This window comes from Pantherophis guttatus, chromosome 3, assembly GCF_059756535.1.
Source record: "Pantherophis guttatus breed Tessera chromosome 3, ASM5975653v1, whole genome shotgun sequence".
Lineage (NCBI taxonomy): Eukaryota > Metazoa > Chordata > Lepidosauria > Squamata > Colubridae > Pantherophis > Pantherophis guttatus.
Genome location: NC_142065.1, coordinates 151,762,829 through 151,782,223, shown reverse-complemented (window position 1 = coordinate 151,782,223; position 19,395 = coordinate 151,762,829). Strand labels below are relative to the sequence as shown.

General features: G+C 37.5%; 1 long non-coding RNA gene across 30 annotated transcripts in view; it reads right to left on the bottom strand.

Annotated features, from left to right (window-relative positions):
* The window catches only part of LOC117672539 (uncharacterized), a 363,153-nt gene that overhangs the window by 282,750 nt on the left and 61,008 nt on the right, over positions 1-19,395 (bottom strand). The window contains exon 1 of one of the 30 annotated variants that reach the window (XR_015733324.1): positions 1,107-1,313. The exons of the other annotated variants lie outside the window; for them this stretch is intronic. This is a non-coding gene — a long non-coding RNA (uncharacterized LOC117672539). Of the gene's footprint in view, positions 1-1,106; positions 1,314-19,395 lie in introns of those variants that run through there. 30 annotated transcript variants of the gene reach the window in all.

Here is a 19,395-nt window from a genome sequence, read left to right as displayed (position 1 = left end):
CAAGATGTGGCGCAATGGTTAGAATCCAGTATTGTACTGCTCACTGCAGGAGTTTGATTCTGAATGGCTCAAGGTTGACTCAGCCTTCCATCCTTCTGAGGTTGGTAAAATAAGGACTCAGGTTGTTGGGGGAAATATGCTGACTCTGTAAACCACTTAGAGAGGGCTATAAGGCACTGTGAAACAGTGTGTAAGTGCTATTGATACTATCTGTTATACTCTTGTTTCTTTATTCCTATTATATTTCAAGTTGCAATATATAACTTAACCATCATATATTTTCTATATATCTTGAATTTTGCAGATGGATCTATGGATATCAACCTGTCAGACTTTCACTTAATATTTTAGTAAGTTAGGAAAGGAGGTGACTAGGTTATCAGCCTGAGTTATACCTATTTCTGAATGCAGCATTCTATGCTAATGGTCGGTTTTGGCCCATTTTGTGCCACACTACAATCAAAGACAAGGTTCATTGCAGGCATGCTGTTCTCTGCAAGTTAAGATGTATGATCTGAAGACTGCTGGGCAAGCCAATAAACCATTATCTGCACCCCACAAGCCAGATGATATCTGTAGACTTCTGACATACTTGGAATACAAATAAAACAAGAAACAAGTTTTTTAAAAAAAAAATCTGATTATATTTAAAACAGCAAGCATTGTTAAAGTTTAACTGAGGTTAGGCAATACTATATTCAGTCATTGCTTATTTTAGCAAGCTTTGTTGAAGGAATAAAACATTAGATTTTGAGCAAGAAAAGAGCTGTTGGCAATAACCTACCTTAGTAAATTCTTGGGCTACTCTTTAAAAAGAAACCAAGGAAAATAGCAAAGAAAACTTACTGATATTAAAAATGTATGTTGAACATGCCAGTTTTAAAATGACCCGGCAATGCATGCCCGATATGGTTTATTTTCATGAGACGGTGCTTTATAGGAAAAGTACAAATAGTTCACAACTATTACCAAATCTGTTTATTCCTCCTTCAGGATATGATATGTAATTAGTGCACGCTAACAAAACACACAACCAACTATAGATGAGTGAGCAAAGAATAAGGAAAAATGAAAATACGTAGGCAAAAAAGAAAGCATAATATTACCTAGGTTCACCACACCCTTCCTTTTCCTTCCCTTCCTTTCTCCTCTTCTGTAGTTAAGCTCCCAGTCAGCTTAAAACTGTTACTCAACCTGCACCTGCACAAGATCAAGTATCCGCTTTCTGAATGACAGTCCCTCTAAGTGTCTTTAAAGTGGAACAGAGGGAGGGACAGGGAACTTAGTGGCTCCTGACAGAAAAAGAACAGAACAGCAGCAATAATATTGAGTCAAGTTGTTTTAGAGTCTTCCAAGTTACCACCTGCAGAAGGTTGCACCTGAAATTCTTATACATGTTTAGATCTGTTCCAGTTTCAGCTCAAACTTAATTACCAGCTTTCACAGACAGAGATCTACCCCGAACACCCAAAATCTCATTTAAACTGTGTATGTCACCTCTCTCTTAATAAATGTAGTCTTGGTGTGCATATGGACCAAAAACAGCTTACCACATTTTATTGTTTTATTGTTTTATCTTTGTGAGCTGCCCTGAGTCCTTCGGGAGAAGGGCGGCATATAAGTATAAATAAACTAAACTAAACTAAACCTCACCTCAGCTAGTTCTTTAAAATGTTGGATTTCTACCCCCAGATTTCGTGCACCAGATCACCAAAAGTAGAGTCATCCAAAAGATAAGGTATCTAACTGAATTCTTACTATTAAAAAATGTTCACAAGTCACATTTCCAAACATTATTTTTTTCTTTCAGATAAACAAAAAAAAAAAAAAAAACCAAACAAAGGTGGGAAAAGAAGATTCAAAAGCCTGGTTCTAATCCTACTGAGCCTTATATAGTCAAAATACACGGGGTGAAATCAGAAAGACTATTGGGAATGTAATAGTGAAGTATCCACATGATTCTCAAGTATCCATATGAGAAAAATTTAGTTCCAAAATTTTTCTCATTAACAAAACCAAGAATTTCATAAGGCATAAATCTTCTTGGAAACAAAATCTATCCCTCAACAAAGTAACCAAGCCATTACCAAGTCCCCAGGACCAAATAAATAGGTTTTTGTGTACAAATATTCAGACATGTATTGTTGTTTCATTAATAATTATACCATTTATATTTTCTGGTACACACAAATGACTGGCCCTAAATATATAGAGGAGTGAACTTTACTGATGTCAATAAAGCATTTCAGGATAAGTGTAAGTCTGCAAGCATCAACAGTTCTGCATTAAAAAAATACTTATAAGGTGAATATTCTTTGGGTACACAGAAAAGAGCATCTATAATCATAATCTGCAAGGCTAGCATTGGGCATCTGCTCAAAATGTTGCAATACGTTATTTAATAATAACATGCAAGCCTCTGCAGATCCAGCTTTAGAAAGATATTAATTTTCTCTCCACTATCCTGAAAAAGCTTAGCCCCTAGCTAAAAAGCATACTTGCTGAACTTCTCTGATGAGTCACTGAACTTTGGGGCCAGGGTCAATCTATTTATTCCACGCTACAATGAAGGTTTTCACTAAGAGTTAAACTGTTCTAAATGTATCACAGTTGCGTCCCTGATGGAACAGTCTGATTAAAAAATAAATAAATAAAAGTTATCTTAGGCCAATATTTTTTAAAAAACTATTTTTTTTTATTAAGTTGGGTTTTGTTAATGGGTAGATAATACGACTAAGTCCACTCCAATTTAAGGATGTAAAGCAGTGGTGGGTTGCCCCCGGTTCGCACCGGTTCTAAAGAACCGGTAGTAAAACCGGCGGGAGGCTCCGCCTACGGACCCCAACGTCATCAAAGTGCTTCTGCGTATACGCAGAAGCTTCTGTGCTTGCGCACGAGACACGTGCGGCCCCATTGCGAACCAGTAGTAAAGGTAAGTAGAACCCACCCCTGATGTAAAGAATAACATGTGGGAATGAAAATAAATAGAATAACAGAGTTGGAAAGGACCTTGGAGGTCTTTAAGCCCAACCCCCTGCTCAGGCCAGAAGAAACCCTACACTAGAGATGGCGAACCTTTACGGCACCGAGTGCCCAAACCGGAATGCGTATGTTTGTGTGCACGTGCATGCGCTGGAGTGCCGGAAACCTGAAGACCAGCTGGCCAGTGCGCATGCATCTTTGGGTTTCCGGCACATGCATGGGTGCCAGCCAGCTGATCTTCACGCACGCTGGAGCGCTGGCCAGCTGGTCTTCGGGTTTCCGGTGCTCCAGCGTGCACAAAGACCAGCTGGCTGGCCCGCATGTGCATGCTGGAAACCAGAAGAGCAGCTGGTGACGGCGCACGTGCCCACACAGAGGGCTCTGCATGCCACCTCTGGCACGTGTGCCATAGGTTAGCCATCACGACCCTATAGCATTTCAGACAAATGGTTCTCCAATCTCTTCTTAAAAACTTCCAGCGTTGGAGCATTTACAACTTCTGGAGGCAAGTTGTTCCACTGGTTAATCGTTCTAACTGTCAGGAAATTTCTCCTTAGTTCTAGATTGCTTCTCTCCTTGATTAGTTTCCATCCATTGCTTCTTGTTTTGCCTTCAAGAACTTTGGAGAATAGGTTGACCCTGTCTTCTTTGTGGCAACCCCTGAGATATCGGAACACTGCTATCAAAGTCCACTGCTATCCGGACTTTTCGTCGGGCCCTGAAAACACATCTATTCCATCTAGCCGGGCTGGCTTGACCCCATCCTTATGGTTTTAAACTTATAATTGGTTTTAATTGGGTTATTTTAAATTGACGGCCAAAAGTATTTAATGTTTTTTAAATTGCTTTTAAATTTTATATGTTGTGTTTTTACTGTGGCTGTTCACCGCCCTGAGTCCTGTTGGAGAAGGGCGGTATACAAATTAAATAAATAAAATAAATCATATCACCCCTAATCCTTTTCATTAAACTGGACATACCCAATTCCAGCAACCATTCTTTATATGTTTTAGCCTCCAGTCTCCAAATCATCTTTGTTGATCTTCTCTGTACTCTTTCTAGTCTCAACATCTTTTTTACATCATGGCAATCAAAACTGGATACAGTATTCCAAGTGTGGCTTTACCAAGGTATTATAAAGTGGTATTAACACTTCATGCAATCTTGATTCTATCCCTCTAAATCAAGGGTATCAAACTGGGTTTCTTTGAGGGCCAGATGAGCATTGTAGTTCTCCTCCATGGCCCGGCTGTGGGGGAAGATGGGACAGATGCCTCCTGCAGCGTCCTGCCGGCCAAAATGCGTTTTGGCCGGGAGAGTGCTGCAGGAGGCCATCCAAGCTGAAAATGGGCCATGGGAGCCACAGAGGGCCACACGTGGCCCCCACACATCCCATTTCCACTAGCAGAGGCACCGTGGACTGGTCTTTTGCTATTTCCAGGCTGGCCCCACGGGCCAGATTCAAGCATCCCGCGGGCCTTGAGTTTGACACCCCTGCTCTAAGTGTTTGGGAACCTCCTATTTAAGGCAGAAGGAGATATTCTTTTTCATTTGATTGCCATTAGCAATCCCATTATAATATGTATTACAGATAGCCCTCACTTTTGGGACCAGCAACTCAATCATCAAGCAAAGTGGTCATTAAATGAAGAATCACAGGACTGCAACAGTGCTTACGAATTTACTTCAGCTTTCCTTTGCTTTACACTACAGCATGGGTGTCCAACCTTTTGGCTTGCCTGGGCTGCACTGAGCGAAGAAGAATTGCCTTGAGACACGGCAATCTGATTTTATAAAATCATATAAAATATGTTTTATAATATGAAATCAGATAATAATGTTAAAAGTTTACAATTTTATAGGGCCATATTATTAACAATCCACAGCTGCATGTAGCCTCTGGGCTGCGGATTGGACACACCTTTATAACATCAGAAGGATATGATCCCAAATACAGAGGGAAAGAAAATTTCTTGAACTTGACTCATCAGGAAGCCAGGTAAAAGGATAAATCTTAAAGTCCTTTTTCCTTATTCCCTCACCCTCAGGAATGCTAAATCCATCATTAGGATAATTAGCATGAAGAAGATTGATGTTTGTATTTACTGTACATTCAGTGGAGAGAAAGGGATTATAAAAGAGTAACTAGACTCTTTTCACAGAGCCCTCTCTCTCCACTCTTCAAAATGGGGAATAAACATCTAAAGAAATGCTCTAGCACCACCCACTTAGGAGGAAAACAAAAACCTTTAGCGTGAAACTGGTTTGGATCTTGTCAATTTTAGGCAGCAGCTGCAAGTTGGGCCAGCCTTCTAATCAACTAATTACGATCACAGAGCTGGTCTTGTTAACTTGTGGTGAGCACTTTTAGGGGCACCTTGGGCTTCTGAGAAGAGCAACAGAGGAAAAAGGAAATCTCTCTGCTCTGTGAGGAGAGAGGAAAACAAAAAAATGGGTCAGGCACAGGAGTTGTACTGACTGACTGTAATGGTGAACACATGACAGAAAGAGAGAACCCAGGAAGGTTGCAAGTGTGTGAATTGGTCACAAAGTTACTTTTTCATCACTGTTATAACTGAAAATAGTCGCTGTTGGATGCAGGAAGAAGAAGGGGGGGAGATGCAAAAAAATCCCACAACAATGACGAATCACTGAACCGTGATTCCAGCGTAATTTATGATGGGTAGATTTCTGCCAAAATATTAAAAGAGGAAGTACTTGACACCTCTATGACTACTATGATACTACAGCATTTTCATTTATTTTACAAAATGAGTTCAGAAGCCATCTCAAATTTCCTCAAATCCTCATTAAAAAATCAGTCTAACTTAAACTTTCATTCACATAGCATGTCTAAACAGCATTTTTGCATTCACAGATTTCAAACAGTTTGCACTTTTACAGTTCATTACACAGAGCAGTGAGCTAAATATCACAACTCCCTAGTTCAAGAGGAAAGCAATATTATAGCCAAATAAAATATACTCTCAGAAAAAGACCTAACAATCTGCAAATGTTTAATTAGGAGGAGGTGTTTTCTAAGTTACTGTCCTGGGTAGAAAAAATAAATTATCTGGACTGTAATAAATGTATTCAACAAGATATAATCTAGCTGTACTCCATCCTGCAATGTTTTATGATTCTGGTCATGTAGAAATAGAATTTACAATACAAACTGTCATGGAGAAGAAATGCTAAATCCTATCTTTTTAAAAAGTATTTGCAAAAAATAGACTTGAATGAAAAAATCAATTTGCCACTACCTTTTCTGACAAATATAAATGAAATATCTATATAAAACAATATGTTAACAACACTTTGTCTAGTAATGATTACTAATTCCTTATACCATGTTTTCCCAAAAATAAGACCCTGTCTTATATTTTTTTGAACCCTGAAATAAGGACTTGGCCTTATTGCCATGCACTCAAAAGTTTGGGCTTATTAACAGGGGATGTCTTATTTTGGGGGAAACAGGGTAACATAAAAACTTAAATAGTGATCCCCTGAGAATGCTAAAACTGAAGTCAAATACCAAGTTCTGGAAAGAGAAAATTCAACTGAATTCATATTATAGTCTTTTATGGGAAGAGGCTACACTAGAGAAACTCTTCCGGGATGCGACAATTCGCCACAGCAACTCATCACGGGGCAATTCAACAAATACAAATTTGAATAAATTTCAATAGAACCATGGCCAATAATAATAAAATTAAAAAGTCAATCCAGAAATACAAGAATTACAATAATTTTGACAAAAATGTGGCCACCAATAATAAAAGTAACTGAATGAAACAATTAATACAGCATTGAATTGTCCCCCAGCGAGTTGGCCACAGCGAGTTGTTCTAAACCCAACTTCTTCACCTGTTAATTAGGGATCTCACATTATCTAAATAGCTTCCAAGGAATTTGGAAGGAAATGCAGCAATATTATAATAATTGTGCGAAGCTGGGGAAATAGCTCTATATTATCCTGCATTTAAAAAGCTCTGTTCGATATTAGTTACTGCTCTGACCTACTAATATCCCTTTCAATTAATTTTAACAGGAAAAGGGGAATTACTGAAATTTGTCTATTACTAGAACAGTCCTCAATCATTACAGAAAAAGTGACTAAAACATGACCTTTTTATAAAGCTCAATGTTAAATATATTTTGTGGAAATTTTACTGTTACTATGTTGATTTCTTAAAAATGCAAGGTTAATAATAATCAGTGTACTGTGGCTGTAAATGAATAAATAATAATATATTAGTCTATCAGCTAATATCATGCTTAGACTATTCTAATGTTTTAAATTCAAATTGAAATGCTCAAGTAGTTTAATCTGAATGCTTGTTGAAATGAGATCAAGCTAGTTTTTGAGAATCATTCATTATTGCTTCTTAGCTCAAAAATGCTGGTCTTATTGTTAAGGATTCCTGATTTCAAAACACAATTTACTATATCCACTATAGGCCTGCCTGGTACTAAGTTCTTTGGGATGTCAATTCTTAATATTAACCTCATAAAAATCAACACATTTATCTAATACTGTTTAGTTATAGAACATACAGGGGCACAATGCATTTAATACAATGAATGGATGAAATTTACCCAGGCATTTAATTCAATGAATTAAACCTGTTTTGCTTGTCCTGAGGTTTCTATTTCAGACTTCCCAACTTGCGATCTTCCCAGTGATTGGGACAGAAAGATCTAGAATTCTTGCTGAAAATTGTGAGTGTTGCATTCCCAACATATCTAGAAAATGGAAAAGTGATAAAGGCTGCTGTCACCAATGCACTGCTATCAATTCAAAAGCTCAAACTGAAAAATCCTTTTTGTAAATCTAAACATGTGCTAAAATTTCTGCTTCTTCTGGGTCACTAGGAACTTTCACCAACTTGCCTAATTTCCTATGGCAAAGGGAAGGGTGTGGGCTTGAAAATGACTCACAAAGCTACTCCTTGTTCTCCACCAACAAAGGCCAAACTAATTCTTAAGACGTCTCAGAAATCAGATGCCATGGAAGTCAGTCTCCTTTCCATTATTGACATTATACCTCCATCACTGAAACAGACAGCAATCTTATATAAAAATTGGCTGAATACAGGGGAAGTCAATTGCCACGGGGCCAACTGCAATTACTCATATGCCTTTAATTATAAAATGCTCAGCCTCTTTGGGTATCAAAGCAGCTTTTAAATATTCCAAATGATCTCTACTTCCATGGACTGAACAAGCTGGAAAAAAGGAAGCAGGCATGTCCAGACAAATTCTAGTGTTGCTTATCAGCGTGAAGCTCTACACAACTTTCAAAGGAATGAATCCCAGTTCCAATTTGCAGTTCAGCTGGTCTTCGGTGGATAACATGTCCTGGTGTGGAGCACTTCATCCTCAGAACAGCAGCAATTATATGTGGATTTTAAAAAAATCACCTTTCAATTATTTCCCTATTCTTATTGCTGTTGAAATGGGACCTGAAGAATCTATAAAGCTGCCTATCTCTGGGCCACAGTGCAGTGTATATGTATTGGTACTAAATTACTACAACAGACACAATTTAATCTGAATTAATTTTCAACAGCTTCAACATCTTGAGATTTCACTATCACAGGGCATTCCAGTAGAAAGGCCCTTCAGACAGTGCCACAGGTCTTCTCCTAAGTGTTCACCAGGGTGTGGAATATAATTGGGGTGAAATTCAGCAGGTTCTGACAGGTTCTGGAGAACCAGTAGCAGAAATTTTGAGCAGTTTGGAGAACCGGTAGCAGAAATTATGAGTAGTTTGGAGAACCAGCAAATACAACCATTGGCTGGCCCCAGAGTGGGGTGGGAATGGAGATTTTGCAATATCCTTCCCCCAGGAGTGGGGAGGGAATGGGGATTGTGCAGTATCCTTCCCCTGGAGTGGGGTGAGAATCGAGATTTTGCAGTATCCTTCTCCTGCCATGCCCATCAGGCCACACCCACCAAGCCACACCACACCCACTAAGCCACGCCCACAGAACCAGTAGTTAAAAAAAATGGATTTCACCACTGAATATAATCCCTGAGTGTCACTTATGGACTCCCCTTTTTCTGCCTCTAGGAGCCTCAAAAAGCTTTTCTCAACATTATTAACAGAGGGCTATATAGATTTAACCTACATTTTTGAACTTTGTTTTTCTACTTTTTTAATGTCTGCCCTCTTGAAGATTTACCGTAATTAAGCAAAAAGTTGGGAAACAAGTCACAGAAATGCATATTGTCAGTTCTATCTGGTTTCAAATCAGTTTTAGTCCCCTTTTTTTTTTACTTTGAGTAGCACATAAACAAAGACCCTTTGGGGAAGGAACAAGGCCCATAGTTAAAAGTCAGATGTTCCCAATGATGTGGCACTAGGTTCACTCATTAGATAGAATTCCTGCAGTATCTAAAGTAATCTAGATCACTAAGTCCAAAAATGCCGGGCAGCAACGAGAAAGCAAAGAAAAACATCTCAAGTTTTTCCATTTCAATACACTGAAATGCTTGGAAGGAAGCACTGAAAGTGAAATTCATTTTCTGTTCTATTGGCGTCCAAGAAAAATAGAGCTAAAGCTTATATATAAGGAGTGCCTGCTTGCTTAGTACAAAATACTTCTTGGGTTTCAGGTTACACCAAGTGCAGAACCAGCAGTATAATAACAAAAAGTGGATCTCTGTCATGCTAGAGAATGATAAAGTTGTTCTCGTAATTCATTTTCCGGAATATAAACTAGATTCCAGCAGTGCATCCGCCTTAACGGTTTCTACTGATCTACTTTGACTTGAATATATAAAAACAGTCAGCCTGAGACCAGATCTAAGTGCCAAGTTTCAGTCTGCAGCAAACTTCAAAGAGCAAAGACATAAACTCACGGAAAAAGGGGTTGTAATGGAACTACTGACCCAGTGGTTACCTATAGTTAGCAATATTAATTACTGGGCAAACATTATTTGGAGAGCCAGCTTGGTGTAGTGGTTAAAGCATCAGGCTAGAAACCTTGAGATGGGGAGTTCCAGTCCTGCCTTAGCAGGGGTGGGTTCTAATTTTTTTATTACCGGTTCTGTGGGCGTGGCTTATTTTGTGGGCGTGGCTTGATGGTCATGTGACAATTATTTAGGATTTAGCAGAGGTACTGGTCTACGAGGCTTTTAACTGCTTGCAGAGCTGTACCAATCTACCCATTTATTTTTGCAGGCACTGGTCTATCAATTTATTTTTGCAGGCACTGATCTACTCATGTATTTTTGCAGGCACCGGTCTACTCATTTGTTTTCTTTTAACACTGATCAGCTGTAGGGCGGCCCTTTGAAGCCCACCAGCAAGAGTTTAAACAGTTTTTTTTTCCTCTAGCCATCAGCTGGGACTCAGTAGGCAGCAATAGATTGGGGGTGGGGCCAAATAAAAGGGAAGAATAATGCGGGGGGGCGGGGGGCAGAACCAGTTCGGTGACGTCATATCGTCACCGCTACCGGCTCGGGAGAACCGGGCCGAACCGGGAGGAACCCACCACTGTGCCTTAGGCACAAAGCCAGCTGGGTGACTTGGGGCCGGTCATTCTGTCTCAGCCCTATAAAGGATGCAATAGCAAACTAAAATCTTGCCAAGAAAATTGCAGAAATTTGTGTAGACAGCTGCCAAAAGGAGCAACCCCATCTTTATTTGCCCTCTCCTAATATGGTAAAATAATGCCTAAATATCTATTTAGAAATGGTATATTACACTTCAACAAATATTGCAAAATACTATGGGATAAAATATTAATAATATTTTAATACAAAGACTTTCCTTCTGTGATAAGATTTCTATATTGTTACTTAATAAATAAGTTATTTACTTACTGACCCCAATGAAAAAGATTCCCAGCAGTTCATATAATACAATCTCCTAAACAATAAAGTATTCTGTAGCACAGTAAAGTACAAAGATAAGAAAAATAAATAAATAACATTTGTTTGCAAGTGTTTATTGGAAGGCTTTCCAAATCTAATTTTCTGGAAACTGAATTAAGAATTTAAAAAAAGGATAAAAGGGAACAACAAAGAGATTGGGAAAATACTACTGCATTGTGTCTCCTTGTTTCCTATACTTCTTATGGAATATGGAAATACCTGGCTACATTTTTTGGGGTGGGGACAATACTGTTTTGAAACTTGTCTGATAATTCTTTCGGGATGGGGATGGAATTAAAAAAAGAGCTTAACCTAAAAGAACTTGAGTCAAATTGCATCTCCCTGCTTGAGAGGTCTCCAGGTTAACAGCGCAGTTAGTTTGAAATATGGCATTTTACAGTGGCAAGTAGTATTTTTCCTGTATTTTAGTTCCTGCTGTTTTGAACAGCACCACCAAGTGTGACCATTTAAAAGACACTATATATTTTCAAAGCAAGAGTCTGCTCCAAATAAAAAATAGTAATCAAAATACTCCCGTGTGCTACACTTCCTCAGCTGCATTCTCCCACAACCACATCATGTATCACATCTAAACTGTAGGCATCATCCAGTAAAAATATACACATTTTATATTGATAGTGGGGGGCGGGGGGGAGTTCTCTTGCAAGCAGATTGCTGTGGACATGGCGACAGTCCCCAGCTGAGCTTAAAATAAAGTCAAAACAAAACCAAAATTCCTTCAGAGACAGTGAGCAAACTAATTTCACAAAAAGGATTAAATTAAAAGGAATGTGGAGAAGAGTTACAAAAAGAACTGTACAAAATGGTCCATTTCACTTCAAGTGCAGTCAATAAAATTGCAACTTGAAGCAACTTCTCAGACTGCCCTGCTACTAGACGGATATCCACATATACATACCGTCAACCATTAATTCCATTACCTGAAATCTGTCATTGGGCTTAATTATGTGTCTGCCTCCTAATAATCTTAAAACATCTCCATGGTTCTCCAATTCACAGAAATACATGACAATTTATTATTCCCATTAAGTGAAAGCGTATCAAATGCAACTACGTCAACACTATTGATATGGGATGGAGATACCAAGATATTACTTTCTGCTTCAATGAGGACAGAGAAAACGACAAGGGCAGCCTTAAAGGATCATGGGTTCAAACCACAAAGTTTCAACCTGAAGTGAACATGTTTAGTTCCAGTTAAGGCCGAGAAGGGCCCCCAAATTAGCAGACTATAATTGATGAGCCCTACTTTGTCCCCGACTCTGAATCTACATTCCTTCATTGAGGATGTACCTACCAGGGTATAAAGATTTTTTTTAGTTAATACCAAGTTTTGAAGATTGTCATATTCAGATTTTACTAAATCCCCCAAGTACTAGCCTTATTAACTTGAATTTCTGACAGTCATAAATTTACCATAATCTAGAGCAGCTACAAATTACAATTGTTTTTGAAAAATTGGCTTCCAACTAAAAGCAAGGGGAGTCTGGTTGTCTCTTTTCTGATTAATGCATTTTATTAAGAGGCATAAGTTTTCATGAGCTGCAGATCTTTAGACAAATAATTTTGATTTCACAGAAAATTCAACAAAAATTACAGTACAAAGATGACTCAGCAAAGAGATCACTCAGAGGGACAAAGTACTTTTTGACAGAAAAGTATCATGTTAGTTTACCCAATTATAGGATCCTAGCAGTAGTGGGTTTCAATTTCGGTTGCTACTGGTTTGCTCACGGGCACGCGACGCTTCTGCGCATGAACAGAGCCTTCTGTGCATGCGCAGAGACGTCTGGGTGGGTGGGCGGAGCCTCCTGCTGCCACCGCTACCGGTTCACCCAATTTGGGGCAGACTAGTAGCAACCCACCACTGGATCCTAGGGAATTATGGGATACTGGGAATTCATAATATCAGTTGGTAACATTTTTCTAGAAAGAGGGACTACAATTTTAAAAACTTGTTGCTGCAAGAATTAGTCAAATTTGCTCAAAAGACAGTTAGGGAAGCCAGAAATATAACTGAAGGCCCCCTTAATGAATGTGAATTTTTATCTGATTGTATAACATTTAAAAATTTACCGCTAGTTATTTCAAAAGTCAAAGCAGTAGTTTCCAACTTTTGGAGGATTTATGGATAGATTTAGACCTTAGGGAAAGATCCAGTGGTGAGTTGTCCCCAGGTTCGGACCAGTTCACAAGAACCAGTAGTAAAACTGACGGGAGGCCCCGCCCACCACTCTGGATGTCATCATCGGCGATCTGTGGATGCGCAGAAGCGCGATCCCATTGCGAACCAGTAGTAAAGGTAAGTATAACCCACCCCTGGAAAGATCCATGATATAAACACAAGTGGCTAATTGTGAGAATCTGATATCAGTGATCTGGGAATCAAATTTGAGGCTTCAGGGTCACAGACATCCCTCTCCCCAAAAAACATTAGCTTGATTATCCAAAGATCCTCCAGAATTTACCAATTAACAAAGCTGAGATAACTGAAAGAAAAGTACCAGTGGTCCGGTACCACTAAGTAGCCTGTTACGAACTGGGCCACACAAGCGGTGGAGAAGCTTGCAAAGCTCCATTTGAACAAGTGGCAGGCGCGCATGTGAAACCATCCCCTGTCTCCTGCTGTCATCACTGCCGGTCCACAGATCCTGAAAAGTTGGGGAACACTGAACTAGATAAAAGATCCTAGTGGTTCTGCACTTCCAGGAGATGAAGGAAACCAACACCAAGGAGGGACTGCTTTTCAATAGCAGCTCCAAAACTTTGGAATAAGCTCTTGAGATCAGAATAGTCTCTTAATTGCAGTGGAATATAAATTGTCCTGGTGCTACTGACTTTTATTTCACCCAACCTGCTTTTAGGATACAAACCTAGGATGTCACTGAAAGATCAAGTGTGATTCATCCCCCCCCCCAAAAAAGAACACTCCCGAATTCTACAGAATTTGAAAGATTGTCCAGACTCCTATATGATTGCCCAACTTTTAGGTCCTTATCACAGGTCCCATTCTAAGTCCAGTCTGAAAAGCAACAGATAGCTAGAAGGCCCTTGTAGATTCTGGAAAGACTATTTCAGTCATTCACCCCCACTCCAATATTAACAAATTTGCAAAAATTTACTTTATTCAGTCAATTTAAATTGTTCTTATCTGTTTTACGTGCATGATGTTTGTAGCTGAATCATTTGATAACATTTGATGTATTTACTGTAAAATGTCCTGATACTGCCAGTGAAATATAAGATTTAAATATGAATAATACATCAATCAATAAATGGAACAAAACAATCCTAGGTAACTAATGTTATATACTCAGCCTGAAGCCTGGTATTCCTGATGCCATTTTGATGAAATTCCTAGAAATGAGGAAGCTCTTCTGGTTCAAGGATTGAGGTTTCCATAAATTAGATTAATGAGTTTTAAAAAAACCCCCACTGCATTCTTTTTCAAGCTATGCTATTCAAACTTAATTGCTCTGACATGAAGCCAGGTCAAACAGTCACAAATAGCAATAACTCTTCAATCAATAGTTCCAATGTTCAGCCTCAAAACAATGTATGCTCTAAGCATTATGCCCTCTTTCAAAGCCGTTTCATCCATTAGAAAACACCAACAGATTTTAAAAAATAATTTGTACATGGAAAGGTAGATTCAATTCAATTATAGCTTGACATGTATATAGCTTTTAAGTCCACATTGCTTTCAAAAGCAAAATTGTTATCATGTAACTATTAAATATGTAATTTGAAAAGCAATTCTTAAAAACATTCCTATTAATAAGATGCACCTGAGCCTGAAACTTGTTTTGATTTTTTTTTTAAATGAGAAATGTTGAGATAATTGGGACAACCATATTTAGTGGTCTTATTTACTGCCTTGAAAAATAAGCAGCATATACATTTTTAAATTGTACTGACATGGTATTGTATAATTCAGCACTAGAATGATTGTTATGCATTAATTAATGAAAAATTAGCATACAAATGTATAATACAGCAAGCCAGTTGAAGTAGCTGCTGTAACCAAGTCCTACATGCCTTTACCAATATTATTCATTGCTGCAGGAATCAAACAGATGAAAAATTCTAAATTAGATGAAAGGCAAATATAATTATAAGGTAAAGAAGAACCACTCATAAAAGCAAACACGTTTTTCAATGTTAAGCCTGTGCCATAGAAAGTTATACTCAAGAAAGACTAAGCACACAGTGAAATGAAGAAATAAGATAAGAGTTACCTAATTAAGTCTGAGAACTGAAGTAAATCAGATGTGCAGAAAGAGTTCAAAAAGGTCAAACTTCTACTTTAGCTCTATGATATTAAAGCTAAAGTTGCAAGTTTTTAAAAACAAACTACGCAAAATATATGTTAAACAATATGGAAGAGCTGAATAAACTTTTGGGATTTTTCTAGAAATGAACATTATAGAAAACTAAGCCTCATAAATTCATTTTTTTTTTATTTAACTTTATGACCCTATAATTTCAATTTCTATTGAAAGAGACAATTGGTGAGTTTAACCATCAAAGTTACATTGCCATGCATTTTTTCATCCTCCTCCAATAGACCAATAGATCCAGCAGATCAACTCTGACCCCAGCCAGCTAACCAACTTCTACTTTCAATATCAACCAGCAGTCTTGGTTCAGATTACTTTAGCCACTTGTGACAAGAGTCAACCCCAAATTTGCAAGAATTAATTTATATTATGGAGTTTCAGCCAGTCCTTTCAGATTTCCATGGTACTATCTCCTTTTTCTTAACCCTATTCTCTTCAATCATATGGGAGAAGGAACACAAATAAGTGAAAAAGAAAGAAAAGCTTATTCCATCAAAAGCATTGGAGCAGAGCTAAGTGAAGTTTAAAAGAAGAGTAATCAAAATGAAACTGCTAGGAATTAAAAGATGATCTGCCAGGAATCTGTTCATGCCTATGAGCAAATCTGTATTACCCGTTCTTTCACTATGGTTCTTCCTTAGTAAAAAATCAAATATTCAGAACAAATTACAAGAACAGAAAGCGTGAAGCCAGAAAATAATGATCCCATACTCCAAGAAGAAAGCTTGTAAACCATCAGAAATAACTTGCATTCCAGTCATGAAATGTACCTGTACTACTGTGTTTCCCCAAAAACAAGACCCTGTCTTATATTTTTTTTGAACCCTGAAATAAGCGCTTGGCCTTATTCCCATGCGCTCAAAAGCCCTATTGGGCTTATTATCAGGGGATGTCTTATTTTGGGGGAAACAGGGTAGTATTTGTTCCAAAAAGAGAGAAACAGACAAACGTAGGCTTGTAGATATTTGAGAAATACCATATTGATATTGCTTTGCTTTTTGCTAAAGTGAATTATAGCTAGTCCTAGACTTACGACGATTGAGCTCCAAAATTTTGTTGCTAAGTGAGACATTTGTTAAGTGAATTTTACCTCATTTTACAACCTCACATATCACAGTTGCTAAGTGAATCATTGCATTTGTTAAGTTAATAACACAATTGTTAAGTGAACCTGGCTTTCCCATTGACTTTCCCATTGACAGAAGGTGATCACATGACCCCGGAACACTGCAAATATGAGACAGTTCCCCAGCATCTGAGTTTTGATCATGTGACCATGAGGATGCTGCAACAGTCATAAGGGTCATACATCTTATTTTTCAATGCTGTTGTAACTTTGAATGGTCACTAAATGAACTGTTGTAAGCCGAGGACTACCTGTAATGTGCTGTGTCTAAAAACTGGACCGTATCATTACTTTTTTCTTTATTGTAAATTGTTGAATTTACAAAGCCATTCCATCCACCCCAAATACAGAAAATATTTACTAATTAGCAGATAAGCAGCGATTACAAATGATGTAATTAATAGCTGGTCTATTTTAGGTAATTTGTTTGAAGGAGAAGTGGAATTCAAGCACTGGGATATTCAGTGGCTAAATTGGAAGCTTAAATGGCAGAAGCAGAGGCCACCAAATATTATTTCAAGAAACCTAAGCTTTTAATAACCAGGATCAGAAAAAGAAGTAGAACCATGAAAACAAGACAGCTTGAAACACTGCTAATCTCATGCCTGTCTGAACCTAGGGGAAAAAAAGAGATCCAGCAATGCCACCAACATTGCTTTGACTGAATACAATTTTGATTATCCATGGGGTGGTCTAGTTCCCGGGATAGAATTCATATCCTATAATTGGATAAAATTTCTCAGGAGTTGATATTACATCCACTTATTTCACACTCTTTACAATGGATACAGGATCAGCTGCTAATGGAGACAACAAAAACTGTGTTCAGTTCTTTTTTTATTTTTATTATTATTAATTTTATTAAATATACAATTTAAAAACATTAGACTTGGTGCGACTTGTCTGGTACATACTTTTCTAGCATTTTTTCTTTCGTGTATATTACAATATAATATCATGCATATTCCATATATACTTTTTGTACATTCAATCACACTTCAGTTACATAGATATTCCCTTCGTACCTATTCAAATCCAATTTATTCCTATCTAATATTTCTTAATTTAATTTTATTTATTTTTCTCCCCTTTCCTTCACTCTGTTTCTAATTCTCTATCCCTACATTCCTCCTTTTCTCTAGCCATTTATAAAATGTATTCCAGGTTACATAGAATTCCGATTCATCGTTATCTTTGAGCTCCATTGTTAACCTGTCCATTTCTGCACAGGTCAATATTTTGTTAATTATTTCTACCTCCTGTGGGTTCTCTCTGCATTTCCAATTTTGTGCGAATATCAACCTCGCTGTGTTCAGTTCTTTTCAAGGTGCAACAGTAGTAGTCAATGAGGAAAATTTTCCCTAAGCACGCTAGCACAATAGAAATATAGAGACATGTATACAATTTAAAACAGTTTGAAAAACAAAATGTTAGCCAGGCTCTCAATATGGAAAACTGTCTTTCAGAACAACTCATTCCTCCAAGTATCAGACACACTCACTATTTAACTGCACTAGTAGTGCATGCCATGTGATCACAGCTGTTCATATCAGTGTTTTCAAAAGAGTAACAGATAATAGCAAATTTCCATATTTTTTTCTGATCTTGCCATAATACTATTCAAATCTTTTCAAAGTTAGATTATCTTCCTCCCAGCATGTAAATGCTTCATTTGTATAAAAATCCGTATCGATGGTGGAGAGATCAAATTTAAGGTTCTAATTTCCTTTTATTTTGAATAGTTGGAGGAAAGCAACCCAAACACACACAAACTTCTGTCAACATTTGCAAATGAGTTGTAAGAGTATATTAATTATTCCTGCCATTAACAGCAAGGTCACAAATGCAACTAAGGTTGAACTAAGAGGTCTTGGATGTGTCAACATACAGATTTCTTTTTTAGTTCATCCTTTTCCCCCCAGAAAACACAAGGCTTTGGGACATGATATTCACCAGAAAAACACCTAGGTTGGAAGAGTAGATGAAATGGGGGGGGGATGGAAGGGAAGATAGTTATTTATAACATGGAAACTAAGCAAGGAGCCAAAGGAAATATATACTTACAAATATATATCAAATTAATTTACAACCCTCACAGGACTTCTCTCTTCAGGTGATTAGGAGTTAAGAGTGAATTTTCAGCAGGATCATGACTGAAAAAAGTTTCTGTTTGTTTGTTTTAATCTGCTTTATGCCTTTGTTCCAGTCTGAACTGCCTTCTGCCAACAGTTATTATTTTTAAAAGGGAAAACAGCACACCAGGCATCTAACCAATCGCTCGCTATGAAAAGTTCAATATCATTCTTTTCCTGTATATTTTCCCGAGCTGAATCCTGAATAAATACGTAGATATATAAATGTGATGAGGTTATTGAAAACCAGATGAAATAATTGTAGGCATTGATACTACTTCTCCTCCTGAAATATTTGTCCATGTTGCCATGCTCTTGGCAATTCTTTCTTTGTTTATGTAAACACAATTAAAAACACCATATAGAGGGGTTTTTTATTATTATTAATGAGCCCTTTTAATGTTTTTGGAAAGGGAAGCAACATGAAGGCCTGCTCTGAGAACCTGAATCCCAACTGGTTTGATCTGCCCCAGCTGTCTTCATTCTGAGACCTCCATGAATCTGTTGGCTGACTCTGTGCTCTACTAAAGAATCAAGCAATACCAAGAAAAAAAAAACATTCATACAAAACAGTAATGTCTGACAGCTGACAAAACCTAAAAGTAACATGTGCCAATTTTTCTATGTCCTTTCCTACATACAATTTTCCTATATTTATTAATGAATTATTTTAACAGAATATTAAAAATAGAGAAACACAGCTTTATTAAGCAAATGGAGAAGAACAGGACTTAATTCCATCCTCCTTTTTAAAGTTATGTGTAATATTATTAAATTCCCATTAGCATCTCCATACAGCACATACCAATACATACATATAACTGTGATAATATATGGATTTTAACAATTTTATTAAACATTACAATTATAAAGATGAAAACTAATATAAATTAAAAAACAATAAAGTATA